Below are 21,234 nucleotides of genomic sequence, written 5' to 3'. Positions count from 1 at the left end.
ATTCAAAATTTTCTACGCATCACCAAGATCAATCTATGGAGTAATCTAGCAATGAAGGGAAGGGGAGTGCATCTACATACCCTTGTAGATCGTGATGCGGAAGCGTTGCAAGAACGTGGATGAGGGAGTCGTACTCGTAGCGATTCAGATCGCGGTTGATTCCGATCTAAGCACCGAAGAACGGTGCCTCCGCGTTCAACACACGTGCAGCCCGGTGACGTCTCCCACGCCTTGATCCAGCAAGGAGAGAGGGAGAGGTTGGGGAAGACTCCATCCAGCAAGAGCACGACGGCGTGGTGGTGATGGAGGAGCGTGGCAATCCCGCAGGGCTTCGCCAAGCACCGCGGGAGAGGAGGAGGGACAGAGGTAGGGCTGCGCCGAAAGAGAGACGTTCTCGTTTCTTGGGCAGCCCCAAACCTCAACTATATATAGGGGGGGAGGGGGCTGCGCCCCCTCTAGGGTTCCCACCCCAAGGGGAGGCGGCCAGCCCTAGATCCCATCTAAGGGGGGCGGCCAAGGGGAGGAGAGAGGGGGAGCGCCACTAGGGTGGGCCTTAAGGCCCATCTGGACCTAGGGTTTGCCCCCTCCCACTCTCCCATGCGCTTGGGCCTTGGTGGGGGGGGCGCACCAGCCCACTTGGGGCTGGTCCCCTCCCACACTTGGCCCACGCAGCCTTCTGGGGCTGGTGGCCCCACTTGGTGGACCCCCGCGACCCTCCCGGTGGTCCCGGTACATTACCGATATCACCCGAAACTTTTCCGGTGACCAAAACAGGACTTCCCATATATAAATCTTTACCTCCGGACCATTCCGGAACTCCTCATGACATCCGAGATCTCATCCGGTACTCCGAACAACATTCGGTAACCACGTACATACTTTCCCTATAACCCTAGCGTCATCGAACCTTAAGTGTGTAGACCCTACGGGTTCGGGAACCATGCAGACATGACCGAGACGTTCTCCGGTCAATAACCAACAGCGGGATCTGGATACCCATGTTGGCTCCCACATGTTCCACGATGATCTCATCGGATGAACCACGATGTCGGGGATTCAATCAATCCCGTATGCAATTCCCTTTGTCCATCGGTATGTTACTTGCCCGAGATTCGATCGTCGATATCCCGATACCTTGTTCAATCTCGTTACCGGCAAGTCTCTTTACTCGTTCCGTAACTCACATCATCCCGTGATCAACTCCTTGGTCACATTGTGCACATTTGATGATGTCCTACCAAGTGGGCCCAGAGATACCTCTCCGTTTACACGGAGTGACAAATCCCAGTCTCGATTCGTGCCAACCCAACAGACACTTTCGGAGATACCTGTAGTGCACCTTTATAGCCACCCAGTTACGTTGTGACGTTTGGTACACCCAAAGCATTCCTACGGTATCCGGGAGTTGCACAATCTCATGGTCTAAGGAACTGATACTTGACATTAGAAAAGCTCTGAGCAAACGAACTACACGATCTTGTGCTAGGCTTCGGATTGGGTCTTGTCCATCACATCATTCTCCTAATGATGTGATCCCGTTATCAACGACATCCAATGTCCATGGTCAGGAAACCGTAACCATCTATTGATCAACGAGCTAGTCAACTAGAGGCTTACTAGGGACATGGTGTTGTCTATGTATCCACACATGTATCTGAGTTTCCTATCAATACAATTGCAGCATGGATAATAAACGATTATCGTGAACAAGAAATATAATAATAACCAATTTATTATTGCCTCTAGGGCATATTTCCAACAACCTCTCCCTAGAGCAAAACATGATCAACACCAGAACGCTATGGGTGTTCGATTCATCACAATGTAACTAGATTATTGACTCTAGTGCAAGTGGGAGACTGTTGGAAATATGCCCTAGAGGCAATAATAAATGGTTATTATTATGTTTCCTTGTTCATGATAATTGTCTATTGTTCATGCTATAATTGTGTTATCCGGAAATCGTAATACATGTGTGAATACATAGACCACAACGTGTCCCTAGTAAGCCTCTAGTTGACTAGCTCGTTGATCAACAGATAGTCATGGTTTCCTGACTATGGACATTGGATGTCATTGATAACGGGATCACATCATTAGGAGAATGATGTGATGGACAAGACCCAATCCTAAGCATAGCACAAAAGATCGTGTAGTTCGTTTGCTAGAGCTTTTCCATGTCAAGTATCATTTCCTTAGACCATGAGATCGTGCAACTCCCGGATGCCGTAGGAGTGCTTTGGGTGTGCCAAACGTCACAACGTAACTGGGTGACTATAAAGGTGCACTACGGGTATCTCCGAAAGTGTCTGTTGGGTTGGCACGGATCGAGACTGGGATTTGTCACTCCGTATGACGGAGAGGTATCTCTGGGCCCACTCAGTAATGCATCATCATAATGAGCTCAATGTGACTAAGGAGTTAGCCACGGGATCATGCATTACGGTACGAGTAAAGTGACTTGCCGGTAACGAGATTGAACAAGGTATTGGGATACCGACGATCGAATCTCGGGCAAGTAACGTACCGATTGACAAAGGGAATTGTATACGGGATTGATTGAATCCTCGACATCGTGGTTCATCCGATGAGATCATCGTGGAACATGTAGGAGCCAACATGGGTATCCAGATCCCGCTGTTGGTTATTGACCGGAGAGGCGTCTCGGTCATGTCTGCATGTCTCCCGAACCCGTAGGGTCTACACACTTAAGGTTCGGTGACGCTAGGGTTGTAGAGATATTAGTATGCGGAAACCTGAAAGTTGTTCGGAGTCCTGGATGAGATCCCGGACGTCATGAGGAGTTCCGGAATGGTCCGGAGGTGAAGAATTATATATAGGAACTCCAGTTTCGGCCACCGGGAAAGTTTCAGGGGTTATCGGTATTGTACCGGGACCACCGGAAGGGTCCCGGGGGTCCACCGGGTGGGGCCACCTATCCCGGAGGGCCCCATGGGCTGAAGTGGGAAGGGAACCAGCCCTTAGTGGGCTGGGGCGCCCTCCCTTGGGCCTCCCCCTGCGCCTAGGGTTGGAAACCCTAGGGGTGGGGGGCGCCCCACTTGGCTTGGGGGGAAGCCACCCCCCTTCCCCCTTGGCCGCCGCCCCCCCTTGGAGATCTGATCTCCCAGGGCCGGCGCCCCCCAGGGGTCCTATAAATAGTGGGGGGGAGGGAGGGCAGCAGTACCACAGCCCCTGGCGCCTCCCTCTTCCCCAGCAACACCTCTCCCTCTCGCAGAAGCTTGGCGAAGCCCTGCCGAGACCCCGCTACTTCCACCACCACGCCGTCGTGCTGCTGGATCTCCATCAACCTCTCCTTCCCCCTTGCTGGATCAAGAAGGAGGAGACGTCGCTGCTCCGTACGTGTGTTGAACGCGGAGGTGCCGTCCGTTCGGCACTCGGTCATCGGTGATTTGGATCACGGCGAGTACGACTCCATCAACCCCGTTCATTAGAACGCTTCCGCTCGCGATCTACAAGGGTATGTAGATGCACTCCTTTCCCTCGTTGCTAGTATACTCCATAGATGGATCTTGGTGATGCGTAGAAAATTTTAAAATTCTGCTACGATCCCCAACAGCCCTCGCCCGCCTTCGCCGGTGTGCAGTACCCCCCGTACAACTACTCCCCGCCGGCGTACGCATCCTCCCCGACACCCCTCTCCGCCGTGGCGCGCTGCCCTTCTCTCAAGCTTCCACGTCGCATCTCGGGGACGTCGACGCGGCCGAAGCTGACATGGAGGACATCATCACGGCTGGCTCGGCCGCCGTCGCCGCGTCCCCCGGGTTTACTACCCAGGACGACACAGTGCACGGCGACATGGACAACGAGCTCGAGTACGGCGAGGAGAAGCTGGAGCCGAAGCCGGAGGAGGAGGAGGACGAGGAGGAGGAGGAACCGGCGCCTGCTCTGGCGAGGAAACGGAAGAAAAAGAAGGGGGCGACCAGGACCGGCGAGCCGAGCATCAAGTGGGCGTCCAAAGAGGACGAGTGCCTCGCCGAAGCGTGGAAAGTCGTCTGCCTCGACCTGACCACCGGCACAAACTAGAGCATCGAGACCTATTGGGACCGCATCAAAGCCGAGTTCGACGAGCGCAAACTCGTCGACCCCTACTTCAAAGGCATGTAGATGTAGCGTGGGCGAAGGCAATGGGGAACGATTGGGGGCTCATCCAATCTGTCGTGGTATTGTCACGGCAGATGTCCTTAGTGTGAGGACTTAGTTGCGAGGCCAACGCATTTATGTAGTAGCTTGAGAGGGGTTGAGCGGAATCGAGAGACGCAACACAAGACGAGGATTTAGACAGCTTCGGGCCCCGGGAAACATCATCCGGTAACAACCCTACATGCTGTTTGAGGCTAGGTCTCATTATGATCATGGGAGAGTCGCCGGGAACCGGCTCTCGGTGTCTAGCCCTAGAGATTGTTTCTGTCTTGTCTGTCCCTCTTTGGGGTGCCCTGCCCCTCCTTATATAAGTTAGAGGGGCGGGTTACATGCGGAGTCCTAGTTGGACTAAGACTAGTCTATCTTTTCTTACAAGCTGAATACAAGTCCGGGTCTTACTTCCTTGGTAGGAGAATATTCCTTATGCCTTTCCTCATAAACCGGCCCACCATAACATGAGCCGGCCTTCTGGGCCTTGGGCCTACTCTTCCGTCTGACCCACCGTCGGGGCCATCATTAAGTCGCCAGGCTCATGAGTCGCCAATCCTCCATCGGGTTACGATGAAGCACCAAGTCCGGCCGGGTCATACTCCCGGCCGGGTCATACCGTGGGGTATATCCCCGACATTAGCCCCCAGTTTAATTTGGATTTATCCATGTTAAACTGATCCTGCAAAATAATTGAAGAACAAATTTGACAGGTTGTGCTCCGGGTTAAATATTCTTGTAAGCCGGCACCTGATCATCCTTAAGTCCTTGACATTTTCTCCTGAATATCCGGGTCAATAGGCCAGCTTCAGAGTCAATTTTCTGGCATTGGTCTCTTGTAGAGAAATATTGTAAGAAATAATTCACTTGAATCGGCTTCCGAAGCACCGGCTTAAAAGATATTGGTTTTGAAATACTCATCTGACTTTCAGCCGGCTTGAAGAGGTAAAACTTGCCGGTTTATTATAACCAAAATTGACAGCTTGTAAATATTGATAGCACCGGGTCATAACTGTTGGTGACACCGGATCATGATTGTTGCAAACACCGGGTCAACTTGATCTTCTCAAAACTGAGAATTTGAAGATTTTTCCCCCTTATATGTATATCACCTGTAGCCCCCAAGTCTTAAGAGGAGAACATAGTGATAACTTAAGACTTGCTTCAATATTAGTAATGCAACCTTGAAGAAATCCGAGTTATTCATCTTAATCATTAGTCATAAACTGAATATTCCATATATGTAGCCCCCAAGTGCCGGGTTGTCATGCTTGCAGCAACCTGGGACTTGTAATTGTCTTATGCTCATAAAAACTTGAACCAGTGTAGCCCCCAAGGGCCGGGTCATTATGCAATAATGAGCAGGGACTTTGTAAATATAATCATGTAAACTGGACCAGCAATGTGTAGCCCCCAAGGGCCGGCTTAGTAAGATAATACTGAGCTGGGACTTTGTATATAATTTATGGATAATATCATTATATGATATAATCTCCACCATGGGGCTTGAACCCACATCCACAAGGTTAAGAGCTTTGTACTCTACCAACTGAATAGTAGACCGTTCAATATAATGGATTAATGCTTGTGTACCTTGAATTTTTGACAGGAGCAATTGGTAGCCCCCAAGGGCCAGCTCATTACAATGTGATGAGTCGGGTCTTCAATAAGTTGAGCAAAAAATGACTTTGCATTAGCCCCCAAGTGCCATGGTACATGCTGGCAGTAACATGGGACTTGCATATTCGATGTAATATCAATTTGAATAATGTAGCCCCCAAGTGCCGGGTCGTAAGCCTGCAGCGACTCGGGACTATTCCTTCCATTGTAGAATAAATCATATCCATTTATAAAATAATAGCCATTGCGCCAAAGCGACTTTGAATACCTCATATGTTGATAAGTAAATCTGGAGTTTAAATACCCAGCGGCTCTTGGCCGATGGCAATTTAATACGCCTCCATTGTAAGCCGGAATTTTTATAACCCGGCGGCTTATAGCCTTTGAGAAAATCGAGAACGGATAATCATTTTGAAGCATCGATTTTAATGATGAGCTTGGACTTAAACATTTATATAAGTCATAGTTCTGCAAATCCTGCATAGAGTTTAAACAACATACGCCCTGGCGACTTAATGTCAAAAGCCCGGGTGGGTAACTACCCAAATGTAGTCTTATCCTGCACACAAGTAGATCACAAGAACCCTTGGCGGTTTACCGCAGGGCGGGTCATAATATCTTACATATGACCACTGATGTGTAAAAAAGGAGTCACAGATAAGCCTGTTATGAATCATAACTTTGAAACATAACTATAATATCATACTTGTGATATTGAATTTGCATTGTCGGTTTATATGACCTGCACAATAAGGGTGATAACCCAATCTTTGATACGCGCATGATTCCAATGGCGCAATTCAAAACATACCGGCGGCTTAAAGTCCATAGCCAGGACCGGTTTAAACATAATCATGTATAAACAATATCATACCTGTGATATTGAATTGTACTGCCGGCTTATGATACCTGTGCAGTAAGTATGATAACCCAATCCTTAGAAGCTAATGCTTCCACATAGATGATGATTGTCATAAGCCGGCGACTTATCATCAAAAATCAAGCCGGGTTTAAATAGAACCCACTCATATACACTTTAGATGTGTTCAAAAGAGCTTCAAATAAAATCCCAAAAATTATTTGCAAAAAGTGACTTCAAAAATTTTGAGGCTTCTGATTCGAATACGATCAGAAAACCGTCCCAAAGGGGTTAAGATAAGATTCGAATACGATCATATAGCCCCCAGTGGCTTTGGCGTTGCCGATCAAGAGGGTACCGATAGCTATGTTCTCTTTGGTTCGAATACGACCTATGTTTGAACAGGAAGCCCCCAAATGACCTTGAGAGTTGTTTAACGACGCCGATTCGAATACGATCCACGTCGGTTCCCAAGAGGGGTTGAGCTATGATTCGAATACGATCAAGAAGCCCCCTAGTGAGCTCGGTAGTGTGCCGATCAAGAGGGTACCGACAGCTATGTTCTCTTTGGTTCGAATATGACCTATGTTTGAACAGGAAGCCCCCTAGTGATCATGAGAATATTTAACGACTCTGATTCGAATACGATCAGGGTCACACCCAAAGGGTTAAGCTAAATTCGAATACGATCAGCTCCCAATGGTCATTAAAGCAGGGTATCTATATTTGAGTTGTGCTTTGTAACAGACTCTCTTTGGTCCCTTTAATTTTTCTTGAGAACTCGAACTTTGCGAGAGATAACCTCTTTTTGAACCGGAAATTTGTAAACCGGATATTGAGAGGTTCAAAGCTTTATAAGATATAAATTTACCTTGAGCCGGATGTTTGAACCGGATTTGAGAGCTTCAAAACTTTGCGGGAGAGAGATATCTCTTGAACCGGATTTTAAACCGGAATCTTTATTTTGAACCGGCAATTTTCTGACGGCCTTTAAATTTTCATCAATATGGTAGTAGCCTCCGGAACCGGGTTATCATTCCCTCCAACGACCCGGAGTTCCCGAGTCATGTCACTGTAGCCCCCGAGTCTCTAGATGACTCGAGGAGTTGGCTTGAGATTCTCCATATTTAACCGTGATATAAACCGGCATAACTTGTATATCATTGGTGTTGATAGCACGATGTGTATCCACAGAAGGTTGAGGTGACTGCGGCGGGTTATAAATGATCCCGTATGAGCCGTGTCAGCAACTCGGCCAATGGTTCCTTCCAACTGGCTGTTTGAAGTTTAACCAAACTGTAGTGACGGCGACTTGTGCGCATGTCCATTGAGCCATCCGGTGCAGACGACGGTTGATAATACATGATAATTTGCCTCCAATTTGTTGGAAGAAAACTGGGCTTCCCAAGCAGTGACTTGCTCATACTCAATAAACAGCTCATGCAGACAGGTGCGGCCCGGTGTGTTGATGTAGACCAGGCCGCGGGAGACGGACGGTAAAGACGACCGCAACATCTGAGGCGGCACAAACAGATGAACCGGCCGTGGCGTTGTAAGCCGATGCGGACGGGCAAGTTGTCCTCCTTGTTGTAAGCCGGCGTGGTCGCGGTTGTCTGCCACGGCGTTGTAAGCCGGCGCGGCCGCGAGAGACGGCCACGGCGTTGTAAGCCGGTGCAGGAGTCCGTTGAGTAATGGCGACCACCTGTGCCAAAAGATATTGGCGTGCCTCCATCCCCGTGGTATAATATCACTTTTTGTCATAAATAATTGCCCTGCATAAACAATATTGCAGACCAAGGCAAAGATAAATTTGTTCTTTGATAGAAAACAATGTACGTTAATAAACTTTAAACAGATAGACATCACCTGATTGTCCGGACGACAGATGATCCGTTCAACGCCACGGCAACAGCTCAGGCAGGCCGGCGACTCAATATAACCCCGGCTTAACACAACAGAGGCGAGTTGGTTCGACGGTCTAGTCATGCGAGCGATGATGACGATGTTGGCGAGTTGATGCTGCAGCTCGGAGCATAACGGCGACTCCACCTGGCGGCAGAAGTGGCTGTGCGAGGCCATGGCTAGCGGGTTGGAGAGGCGCGGTTGCGGCCGGTTCAGCGGGCACGGGCGCCGGCAGGCACGACGGATTAGAGCAGCGGCTGCGGGTCAATGATGTCAACCCAGAGGAGGTGAGGTGTGGCTGAACCGGTGACGGGTTGGAGAGGCGTGGCTGCGGCGGGTTCAGCGGGCAGCGGCCCAACGGACACAAGCCTGGAGGCGCGGGGCAGCTTCTCTGGCGGCGGTTCGATGGATGCAGGTCGGAATCGCAGGGCAGCTCTCTGCTTGGGTCAAGAGGTGACACAGCTTGGCCGGTTTATTGCGGCAGAGGTGAAGCCGCTAGATTGCCATGGTGACTTGACGTTGCGGTCGGTCAAAAGGCCCGTGGCCGAGTGGGTCATGGCAATGGCTCGGGGACAAAACTGTTGCATCTCGGTGACGGCGAATCCGGGTCATAGCCGAAAATATCTCCTGAATTGTGGCGCAGGTAAAGCCCCAGGAGCACGTTCCAGGTCGGTTCGCCGACAGGACTGACTGGCGAGGCGGCGATTTACCGTGCGAGGAAGTGGCAGGTCAAACGGAGGAGTCCAAGTCCATCGATAACTCGCTCCTGGGTCGTGTCTGTTTCCTCCTCTCCCCTTTTTTTTTCTCTGATCTAGTAGTAGTATTCACGTGGTACTGGCCCTTTTCCCAAAAAAGAACAGTTGACGATGGATCTCACGTGGCATAGTACTAGTTTAAGTAGTACTAGTCTAGCACTTTTGATTTGGTCTTGATTGGACCGTGAGTAGATGATTGCTCGTACGCGTGCTGGCTCCCCCGTATAAAACGGCAATCGGTCAGCGAAGTATTTTGAACCGGTCTTGGTTTCGTCGGATTGCACGGCCGTTCCGGCGGAAATCAATTTTACTCGGACCGGCGGATCAATAGGTCACGTGCGATGGCGCGCACGGAACCTTAGCTTCTGTCCATCCCAAACCATGTACTACCGGCTCCAAACTTAATCATGTTTCTGATCACAAAATAACAAACTTGCCGATTCTTTCTCATCCGACGAAATCGCGAGCTCGTCGATCCCTAGATGAGATCCCTTCAAGAACTCAACACCACCGTGCGCGGGCCCCACGGTGGGCGCCAACTGTCGTGGAATTGTCACGGCAGATGTCCTTAGTGTGAGGACTTAGTCGCGAGGCCAACGCATTTATGTAGTAGCTTGAGAGGGGTTTAGCGGAATCGAGAGACGCAACACAAGACGAGGATTTAGACAGCTTCGGGCCCCGGGAAACATCATCCGGTAACAACCCTACATGCTGTTTGAGGCTAGGTCTCATTATGATCATGGGAGAGTCGCCGGGAACCGGCTCTCGGTGTCTAGCCCTAGAGATTGTTTCTGTCTTGTCTGTCCCTCTTTGGGGTGCCCTGCCCCTCCTTATATAAGTTAGAGGGGCGGGTTACATGCGGAGTTCTAGTTGGACTAAGACTAGTCTATCTTTTCTTACAAGCTGAATACAAGTCCGGGTCTTACTTCCTTGGTAGGAGAATATTCCTTATGCCTTTCCTCATAAACCGGCCCACCATAACATGAGCCGGCCTTCTGGGCCTTGGGCCTACTCTTCTGTCTGACCCACCGTCGGGCCATCATTAAGTCGCCAGGCTCATGAGTCGCCAATCCTCCGTCGGGTTACGATGAAGCGCCAAGTCCGGCCGGGTCATACTCCCGGCCGGGTCATACCGCGGGGTATATCCCCGACACAATCGGCGTGTAACAAATGGCATGGGATCGTCGACGAGATCGCGGCTCGCCCAGAGAGCGGCACCAACATAGAGGATCAGGTATGTCATCACGCCGGCGTCCTATTTCTTTTCGCCGGTCGCGCGCCGCTCACTGGTTGTTCCTCGGCGCAGTTGGTGCGGATGTTCGGCATGTTTCGGCAGGATAACAGCGACCAAGATTTCAAGTACCTCCACGTCTTCAAGCGGATCGAGAAGTGTGACAAGTGGGCGGAGGTCCAGCGCAACCTCGCCAAGGCCAAGGAGACCTACCAGCCTGACGCGCCGACGCCGGGCGCGAGTGAAGGGCGCCGCGATGGCAACAAAGGGGCCAAAAAGGGGAAACACGCCGAGTCGGCAACGACGCGGGTACACGAGTCCATTGAGCGTTGTGTCGCCGACGTTCAGGCCCGGGCCGCCCTACGTGAAGAGAAGACCGAGGCGCGGTGGTCGGCGTTGATGACGAACAACGCTGTCAAACTTGACCTGCTCCAGACCAACGTCGCCGCGAAGAAGAGGAACACCGACCTGGCGTTTCTCATGGGCGGGGCGGACATGCTCCAGAGCACCGACGAGAAGCTCAAGGCGTGGTTCATGGTGGAGCGCGGCCTCATCCTGAACGAGCCGCCGTCGACGGCGCCGCCAACTCCCACGCCGACGCCGCCGCCAAGCCCGATCGATGATGCCTCGACGATGCCCAGCAGCGCAGACGCCGCCCAGCACAGAAGCAGCTCCGACACCGCCAAGCCCGCGCACGCCTACTCCGCCGTCGTCGGAGACCGACCCCGCCGTGTGATGCGCGTTGTATGCACGCCCTTTCTTTTTTGTACGCCGAACTTTTCATTCGATCGCCGAACGTGGCAAGATGATGGCCGAACTGGGCCGCTGTGATCGCTGGATATGTGGTGTTTTTTTTGCGAGCGGGAATGACCTCGTTTGAATTTGCCGCGGCTTGGGGGGCACCGTCTGGGGGCGTGGCTAGGAGCTACGTCGTCCCTAGGGGCCAATCTAGCGCCGGTTCGCTCTCAGGCCGCTATTTTTTGCCGCCCTGGGGGCCGAACGGCTGGAGATGCTCTTACCCTCTAAGTATAAGTTGAAACTAGCAGCGCCGGTCAATCCTGCACCGCCCCTATGATATGAATTGGCACTTCCCGATCTGGATCGCTGTCCTTTGTCGAACGGGATCGATGGTTTCCTCTCTTTGTGAGGGGGTGTTTGTTTCCAGGGACTTTTTGGTGTAGGGACTAGAAAAAGTCCCTCCTAGAGACTTTTTAACCAAACATGAGGGGCTACTAGGGACTAAAAGTTGCTTTTTGGGACTAAATAAAGAAGACCCTCAAGGAGAGTCTTTTTTGAGACTTTTTGGGACTTTTCCAAAAATGCCCCTCCCTGCACTTATTGCCCCGCTGCCCCATGGTGTTGACTAGGGGTAACATGGTCTTTTACATGTCATTTAATCTCTATTCTTAATGAAGCAGTTGGTAGTCTTCGCTGGTCAATTTTCGTCCCACCACTTTTGTCCGGTTTTTTCGTAGGTTTTTTTTCGTCCTCCTCCCACCTTCCACGATCCCTTCGCACCTAAGAAAAAAAATCGACCGACAACCCATCGCACGAACTATACCTGGCCAAATGGGCCGGCCCGGCACGGCACGGCCCGGCCAGGCTTACACGGGCCAGGCACGGCCCGGCCCGGCCAGGCACGTATAATACACGGGTCGTGCCGGGCTGGCACGCGTGCTCGCCTCTTTGGCCCAGGCACGGCACAACAGCCTCACGGGCCGGCACGCTGGCCCGATTAGCACGGCGGCCCGAGTGGCACGGGGAGGCCGGCCCGATTGGCACGGCAAGGAGCGAGCAGCCGGGCGCCTCGTCACGGGGTGCCGTCAAGCGTCGTGGCGGACGCGTTCGTCGGCTCGTGCCGTTGTACCTGCATGCACGCCATCTTTTTTTATTGCATCTCAATTCTCAACTGCATGCATGCATGCACCCCTACTGGCTCCGTGCGTTTGACGGCTCGTACCGTTGCACATGCATGTACGTATACTATACATGTACGCCTCCTGGCTTCCTGCGACGTGCTAGCTGCTAGCCGTGCCGTGCCGGGCCGGCACGCGTGCCTGGCTAGCCAGCCCAGGCACGGCCCTAGCCGGGCCACGTGCCGAGCACGGCCCGTTAAGCCATGTGCCGGGCCGGCCCATGACGGGCCGGGCACGCGGGCTATCGGGTCGGCACGCTAAGGCCGGCCCATCTGGCCAGGTATAGCACGAACCAGGGAGCGAAGCCCCCTCGCACAAACGAGGCTGCTCTCCCTCCGCAAACCCTAGCCGCCGCACAAGGGAAGAGACGAGGGACAGCAGGATGCACGCTGCGCCGAGACGTGTCCGCCGCCGGCCTCTCCGCACTCTGCACCCCATTACCCACCTCCTCCGGTCCTCGCCTACTGCCGCTCCTCCGCGACGGCACCGGCCCTCCAGGTGCCGCCGGCCCAGGCACGCCGCCTGCTCTCCATGCGCCGTCGCCAGCCCACGCACGCCGGTCAAGGCCTTGCCCCAGGCCACGGTTGGGCGCCGTGATCACTCATCTCCTCTCTGTGGCACCATCTCTCTCAGATCCAGGCTGCTCAACACTGTCGAGCCCCAACCAAAGCGCCCGTGCCTCACTATCCTCGTGCGTCGTGACACTGTTTTCACCCCGTAGCCTAGGCCACGCGGGCTGACAACCGTCGCCGCCATCCTCACAAGCCGAGCCAGGTTGAAGGATGGCCGTCCGCCAGCTGCGAGATCCATCCACCCAGTTTTGCATCCATCAAGCACCAGCCACCAGGTAGTAGAGATTTCTCCTTTGATTTAGCTGGAGATGCCGCTGCTGTTTGTTTGCCTCATTTTCTCCGGCCGGTGCCGACCTGCTCGACTAGACCCCTGATTTTTGTTTTGTTTTTGAAGTGATCTGCGATGAGGCGTGGTACGACTCCTTCAGCATGTTGGGAGACTCGGCCGGCTCACGACAACGATTACTCCAGCGTCAGTGGAGGTATTCTGCTCGCCCGGTTTCTCATGCCCTGCAGTGCAGTTTCAGGCTCGCAGTGTACTCAGCATCAGATGTTCCCCATCCGTGTAAATCCAGATCCTCTCCGCGTCTCCCGGAAGACGTCGCTGGCAGGGACGATTCCAAGGGGGGACGAGGGGGGCTAAACCCCCCTGACGAACTTGTTTCGCCTCAATAGCGATTAGGCAGGCTGGTATTTAGGCAGTGTTTTGACTCAATTTTCCTCAATTCGCCCCCCTGTCCGGCTGTCGTGCGTAACCACATGAAACCCCCAGGGCCGCCCTAGCCCATGTACACTACATAGCAGATCCAAACCAAGAAAAAAGAAAAGGCCCACCATCGAAGAGAAAAGGGGCCTCCTGGGACCTGCGGCTGCAGCAGCACGTACACAACCGCTTTGATTCTCTGCTGCTGCGATCGCCACGATTTTAGCGCCGCCAATCTTCCTAACTGTCGTGCGATCCAATCTCCATCCACCGCTCGCCGTAGTAGAGCCTGCCGTCGTGGCCGGCAAGGCTGTCCGTGAAGGAGAGGAGCACGGCAAATGTGCTCCAACCTCCCAGCGAGAGTCACAAGAGATTGATCCAGATCCATCATAGCTGCACCTGCACGGTTAGTACCTTCTTCATCTCTTGATCTTTAATCTGTTCAAATTTGTGTGGTTCTGCCATACAAAATCTACAAAGATCAGAAATAAATTACAACATATTGGCTGTCCATGTATTGTTATACTCGTGTATATAGATAAAACGAGGATGAGAAACTGAAAAATGTTTGCCAAGAGCATTTGCGTCCAACTGTCCAACCCTACAGACCCCAATCGATCATTCCTCTCAGACAGTAAGGAGATTATGAAAAGCACCACCACCATGAGCGACCACGGAGACGACGATGGACACCATTCTCAATAATTAACCTTAGCTTCAAATCTCTGTTTTTTGCTGGTTAATATGAATGATAATTAATTGATTGACATGAAAATCAGAGTTGGTCAATTCAACGTAGTACCGTCTGCCAAATTATGTACTATAACTAATTTAGATACTTTTCTTGTCAAAGATGAATATTAATTTTGTAATGTTTAGCTGTTTACACTAGCGAAAACACGAGTCTGGGCTTATGTTTCTTTGCACACTTTAAACTTCTGAGTGATCATCCGGTGCCCATCAGTCTATAAGAGCTCAAGTCTGAAACTCGCCCCCCCTATGTCAAATTCCTGGCTCCGTCCCTGGTCGCTGGCGGCACAAACGCGTCGCCGGGCAAGGACGCGGTGTGCTTGGTGGACGCGGAGGCGTGCCAGGGTGACTCCTCCGACCCCCGGCAAAAAGCGAAGATCCGGATGCTGCTGCTCCTGTTGTTGTTGGTAGCCTGAAAGAACGGCAGACCGCGGCGTCGTGCTCGCCTCGGCCTTTCCCGGGCTTGGTCCCGAGCTACAAGGTCCATAGGATGTCGGTCGCCAGGTTCAGCCCGCACCACCCGAGGAAGAAATCGGCCATCGTCAGGCTCTCCTTCCGGAGGAGATCGTACGAGGGCGATGAAATGACCGAAATGAGTGAGTCAACAACAGCACTTTCATCTACTTATCCAGCAGTACCATTTAAATTGTTCATCAGCATTTCGTTTATGCTTTGCTGACAAAACTGACGATAAATTCAGCTGGCTCGGCGAAGTACCTCTACCCGCCGAGAGCGGGCCTGAGGCTGCCGTATTCGACCGACGAGAAACCGTCGGAAGGCTGCGGGTCGGTCCTCGAGCCGTCGGTGTTCAGAGTCAGAGGGGGGAAGGCTTCTTCAAGTAAGAAGCAATGTTACTGAGACTCCTGATATGCATTCATCCACTGTGTATTTCTTCTATCAGGATGCCTGACTGAATCTTTCGAAATTGATTGCAGAGACAACAGGAAATCCCTAGCCCCAAACTACTCCCCCTACACCCCGATTGAAGCAGACATGTTTGCCCGCGCAAGGAAGGTGTGCCACATTGCGCTCCCGTCGCTGAATCCCCATGACTCCTTCCCTTCGCTTCTCATTGTGAGCGTTCAGGTAATTTTCTCATGTTTCTTCACCTACTTAACCAAGTAGTGTTGATTGCTTAGTACATTTTTTTGAGAAAAATGATTTGTTAGTCTGAGCTTAAGAGGTTATTAAATGATCTGTACAGTTGCCTACCTATCCCACTACCATGTTCGGTGAGAACGACGGCGACGGTGTAAGCCCAGTCCTGTATTTGAAGATATTCGACAGCTTCGACAAGGAGATTTCTCCTCGGCTCAAGGACAGCATCAAGGTAAGCCAAATTAATTGCATTTCCATGGCATCATAATATAACCCATTTTGAGTACGCCTGAACAAATTTCTGATGAGTTCATGGTTATGCGGAGTGTGATGAATGAGGAAACGAAGAAGGTCAAGGGGTTCCCGGGGGACAACAACGTGCCCTACACAGAGAGGCTGAAAATCCTGGCCGGCATTATAAACCCTGAAGACCTACAGCTCAGCACCCTGAAGACCTTCAGAAGCCGGTGTTGTCTAGATCCTAGCACAAGTTCTACAAGGTAGTAACCAGTTATACATGCTTCCTTACATCTCCATCAACCCACATTTGCTCAAATTCCTAATTTCTTGATGCACCCCCAGTCCCGACTGAAACATCTGCATCTGTTCATTGTGATGTAGGGATCCATTGTCAGCGTCGTTCATTGATTCAGATCCATTGTGCCATTGGAATGACTTGGATTCTGCCATTGTCACCAGCCCGAGGTTCAGATCCTAGACCCTGGCTACTCAGCTAGAAGCTATGTCAGATCAACTTCATTTAGTTCTTGAGATTTTTTGTGGCTTTGGATTTATAGTCTACGAGCAATGCTCATGCTTCTGTGATTCCTTCCAGCTCTAAAATACATGTATGCTTTTCTCTATGATGTACTACTAAACTATATGTGGCCATCATATTTTAGATAAATGATGATGTGGTAATGCACACCTTTTAAATGCTGCACGTGTGGTTCAGTAAATCCTCACTATCATGTGTTGTGGCGTCCGTGTTGTTTTCAGAGCTTGAAGCAAGCAGAACACTGAATATATCTTTAGGGCGGAAGATATATTCAAAGTCGCCTCTTGTACTATGTTCAGGGCAATGGGCGCTTGATATTTTAGGGCGGAAGGCTGAAGCAAAGAAAGCTGCGGCTCTTTAGTATATCTTTAGATTTGCGGCTCTTTGAGCTGTGGTACATTTGATTCGAGACCCGGATGAGGTCGGTTAAATTAGGATTAAAGTCTGCACAATAACTAGGAACACCGAACAAGCAAGGCTATTCAGATGAAGTCTGCACTTAATAGTTAATACTATAGGTTTCCTTTTGGGCTCCTGTACAGCTTCGCTAGCATCATAAATTAATTGTGGGATATAATGCACAGTAGTAGCTTCTTCTGTTTATTGTGGAAATCTTCTTAGTTTATAGGTTTCCTTTTCGTCTCTTGTACTAATGTTCAGGGCAATGGAAATCTTGTATAATAATCTGGACGTAGTTGATACTAACAACAGAATGATGACATGTTTGTTTTTGGGCATAAAGTTATGCGCTGATCCTCTTGCATTTGGATTCCGGTCTTACCCTGACTATGCGGATATGCTATTCTAGGTTGGTTTTACGTTTCTTATTGGAAGAGTGAGATGCCCAGGACAGAATCCAGTTTGTATCAACGCCTCATTGGTAAGCATGCTCAGGTTTAATTTTACTGCAATTTCCTCCCTAATTTCAGCCCTAGGAACTATACCAGATCATCATAAGGGTGTGTGAACTCGCACCTGGTCTTGATGCTATTTTTGCTGCATGGTAGTCATTATTTTCTTATGTCTTGCCAGATGACCTCTTAAGTTCCTATTTTATTTTATTTCTCTTAAGAGTGGTGTCTCTTGCAGAAAAGAATCATGTAGATTCGGCTTCATACAAGCTTCATAAAGAAATAGTTTTAAGGGAGGACTTCAAAGAGTATTTTGCCAAATTTGGTAAAGTGCGGGTAAATTGATTTTTGGTTGTCCTTTTTCTTTACAATTGGTCGTGGAGCTTCTTGGATTAAACTTGTAAAGAGTAGTATTGGAAAGCCTCATTTTTGTAAGATGCTCTGGTATTTCCGAGTAGAAGAAAGCAAAGCCAACAATGGTCGTTAGAAATTATTAGTACTCTACAAAATTTGTAACACATCATATTAATTGGGAACTCAAATCTTGGTTGCAAAATTTAGATCTGTGCTATAAATGCAGGCAATACAAAAGGTAGGAAGACCATACGAAGACCAATACAAATAGGAGGATGCATGAGCTTCAGATATGAATGAATTCAGTCAGAAGATGGAGACTTGAAGGAGGAATTAGTGGAGAATGGGAAGGTGGATAGAACATGGGAACCAATCAAATACGTGTAGGTATGACATGGTGCTTTTTTTAATCTCTTGCGGATGTCAATATTTTTCTACAGTTACATATATACAACTGAATCACAAAGGATTTTATTTTTGATTAGGTACACCATAGAATAGTCTCACATCTTGGTTTATTTATTACCCTGTTTAAATATCAACCAACATGCTTGACAAATTTATAATTTGTTATTTGCTTGCCTCAAGGCAATATTCTCCCAAGATATATCTGTGTGTGTGTGTGTGTGTGTGTGTGTGTGTGTGTGTGTACTTGGACAGAAACACTCCCATACCCGAGGTCTCAGTTAATGTACTGCTGTTGAATTCTTCTGTCACTTTTGATACAAAGCTATAGCTATACTTTCATTTGCCAAGAAGATAAAATAGGTTAAATACTGGGATTTAGTTACTTTCAGATTTTGGTATATTTTGAGAAGTGCTCCACAAATATGAATGAAAGGAGCTTGTATTTGAGGTAATAGTCTAGGAAGTTTTATTTAAGATATCATCCCTGTCAACGAAAAATAGTACTAGACGTGTGAATAAAGGCCACCTATGACATACAAAGTACTGCAATAAAATCGGAGGGCTGGGGAAGTGTTGGACTGGAGCCTCGCCCCCATGCGGTATGCTCTGTCCAAGTACGTGCTCCTGTTCGCCACATCTGCATACTGGATGAAACCTGCGTGCTAATTGCGTATTATGTGCAAGTTAGTATTGAACGCTCTGTATTATTGTTCCAGAGAAGTAAGTTTCAACAGTTTCCGCGACATTTCATGTATGTTCCATGCAGTAGTGTAGGTGGGAATTATATTGATGATTTCATTTTACCTTCATATCTGCTGAATTTTCTTACCAAACACAAAAGCTTTGTGTCTTGAGGTGTTGATAGAAGTGAACATAATTCATGATACAATCCTGATACTCTGAAAATATTTTTATGGTTCAGTATTCCTACGAGGGGAGTGAGTATGAGTGGATCAACATGTGGAGCAGCTGCTGCCTATGAGGCGAGTGAGTGGAGACGGCCAGATCTGTGCAGCGGAGGGGCTATAGAAGCTCGAACGAAAGATTCGTCGCCAGCATCGGAGCAATTTATTGGGCAGATCGACACTAAAGCTCCTGCATGGACGTGAAGGCATGTCTTTATTAAGTTCAATCTTTGGAAACTTGGCATGTGACGCTGTGTAAAAATAGAAGATGCTAGAAAATTGTCTCTGACCAATTTCGTATGTAGCTGTGAGCATTGCTAATTTTTGTCAACATGAATGATATTTGGACTATTTATATAGCTACCATGTGCTGAACAAATTGTCTGATTAATGTAACCCTCCTGAATAGATTGGTGTGTGTGCCATATCATTTGGTCTGCGTTACACTAACAGAATCATTTTGTCAATGCCTGGTCCATTAATACTCTTTCAAAATTTTGTCTTGACTGCAACATTGTAGTTGTTTTTTCTGGTATGTATGATAAGCATAGCTGTCAATTTTGGAGCAGATGATAGATTGTTGGTTGTAGTGATCTGATATTTTCATGACTATTCATATCAATGATTATGCTTGTCCCCATGAGAAACACATGAAGAAGAAAAGATAGTGAGATAGGGAGGGGAAGAGAAAGATGACGAGGAGATGCATTTATCTACCGCATCACAAGTATGAAATATCATGACATGTCAATTGTCTATCACTCCCATATCACATGACATTTCTCTTTGTATATACATTTTTAGTAGCATATTTTTTGTTGTGCATATATTTTGTTAGCCCGTGGCAACGCACGGGCATTCTACTAGTAACCTCTAGGGAGGGACTAGGGACTTTTTAGTCCCTGGAAACAAACATGGAAGGACTTTTTAGGGACTAGGGGCTTTTTAGTTGGGACTAGAAAAAGTCCTAGGACTTATGAACCAAACAGGGCCTGAGTTGCCGCGCGCTTGCGGTCTCTTTCTTTTCCCCTACTAAAGCCCAGATGACCAGGCTCTGAACGGGATCGAGGGTTCCTATGTCACTTACCGATCACACGATCGCTGCCCCTTCGTCGAGCGAGATCTAGGGTTGCTTCCTCTGTGAGTCGCGGCCGGATTCCTCCCCCTCCCGAAGGTTGCCATCTCTTCCTCCCCCCACTAAACATCTCCTCTTCCTGGTGTTCTCGACACAACCCTAAACCCTAGCCGCTATGGCCCCAACCACCAGTTGGGTCTTGCTCAAGCGCAGGATTTACACCGAGCACGACGCGAGCGAAACAAGAGGAGAGTCGTCGATTGTCGCCGGCGCCGCGAAAAGGGGAGCACGAAGCCGCCAGGACATAACAGACGCCAACCTCGCCTACCTGCGGATCCTGAAACCAGATGCCCGCTTCGCCGATCCGCCGGAGCTGTCCTCCCTCCGCATACTGCGCCCCACGGAATCCATCCCAGGGCTATGCGGGCAAATCACATCCGCTCACGTCGCCAGTGCGGACAAGAACCTGGTCGCCCTCTTCGCCGGCCCTTACCACCCCGACTCCAATTTGCAAGGAGGCTATCTCATCTACGACGCCAGCAAGAACTCCCTCTAGACGATCCCCCAGCCCCCCTACGACCACGACCGTATCGGCGTCGGGGGAGGAGCCGTCGTCATGTGCCTCGAGGACGGCGGCTACTGTCAGGCAGACCTCGACGGCTCTGGCTCCGGCGATCACCGGAGATTTACACGAGAGTGGGTGCGAGAGAGGGCGAGACTCTTTGCGCTGCAAACTGCTTGCAGCTTTTCTGTTTCTTCTCTTTATTCAGAGTTTGCAACTGAATTACAACGGAAACGCGGAGCTAGGGCGAGTAGTGGACGCCGCCATCCCAGCGCCCCTCGCGCTTCGCTCGCCATGGCGCCTTGACCGTGCTTTCGTGCCATCCCACGATCGGGTCAGGGCGCCGCTAAAAACTCTAACCAAACCGAGTCGCAGCTCGGGCTTATCTGACGAAACTGAAACTACTGACGAAACTGAAACTATCAACACCTAAAACCCTAAACCTGAACTTTGAAGTTTACCCAACAATCACCCCCTAAACTTATCGTTCAGGGTGTTGCCTCGATCATGCCGATGCTTGAGCGCAGCTGCTGCAGTCGAACACGACCAAGGGGCTTGGTGAGCATGTCTGCAAGTTGAAACTCTGTTGCCACATACTCAAGTTCGATCTTCTTCGTCTCCACGCAATCTCTGATGAAATGATACCTGAGCTCGATGTGCTTCGATCTGTCGTGCATCACAGGGTTCTTTGCCAGAGAGATTGCGGATTTATTGTCGACCTTGAGTCTCACTGTCTTCTCTTCCTT

At 50.0% G+C, this 21,234-nt stretch overlaps 1 pseudogene across 1 annotated transcript; it reads left to right on the top strand.

The window, feature by feature from the left end:
• The first annotated feature begins 3,732 nt into the window (after positions 1-3,732).
• Positions 3,733-19,259, top strand: LOC123097016 (uncharacterized; annotated as a pseudogene). Its single transcript, XR_006446875.1, has 11 exons — positions 3,733-3,965; positions 10,630-10,775; positions 14,680-15,053; positions 15,158-15,295; positions 15,393-15,543; positions 15,662-16,055; positions 16,177-16,260; positions 17,142-17,213; positions 17,423-17,520; positions 17,765-17,925; positions 18,869-19,259. The product of XR_006446875.1 is annotated as an uncharacterized protein (transcript).
• Positions 19,260-21,234: the final 1,975 nt, after the last annotated feature.

Source organism: Triticum aestivum, chromosome 4D (genome assembly GCF_018294505.1).
Source record: "Triticum aestivum cultivar Chinese Spring chromosome 4D, IWGSC CS RefSeq v2.1, whole genome shotgun sequence".
Classification (NCBI taxonomy): domain Eukaryota; kingdom Viridiplantae; phylum Streptophyta; class Magnoliopsida; order Poales; family Poaceae; genus Triticum; species Triticum aestivum.
The sequence above is the reverse complement of the archived record's forward strand: the minus strand, read 5'-3'. Positions and strand labels throughout refer to the sequence as shown.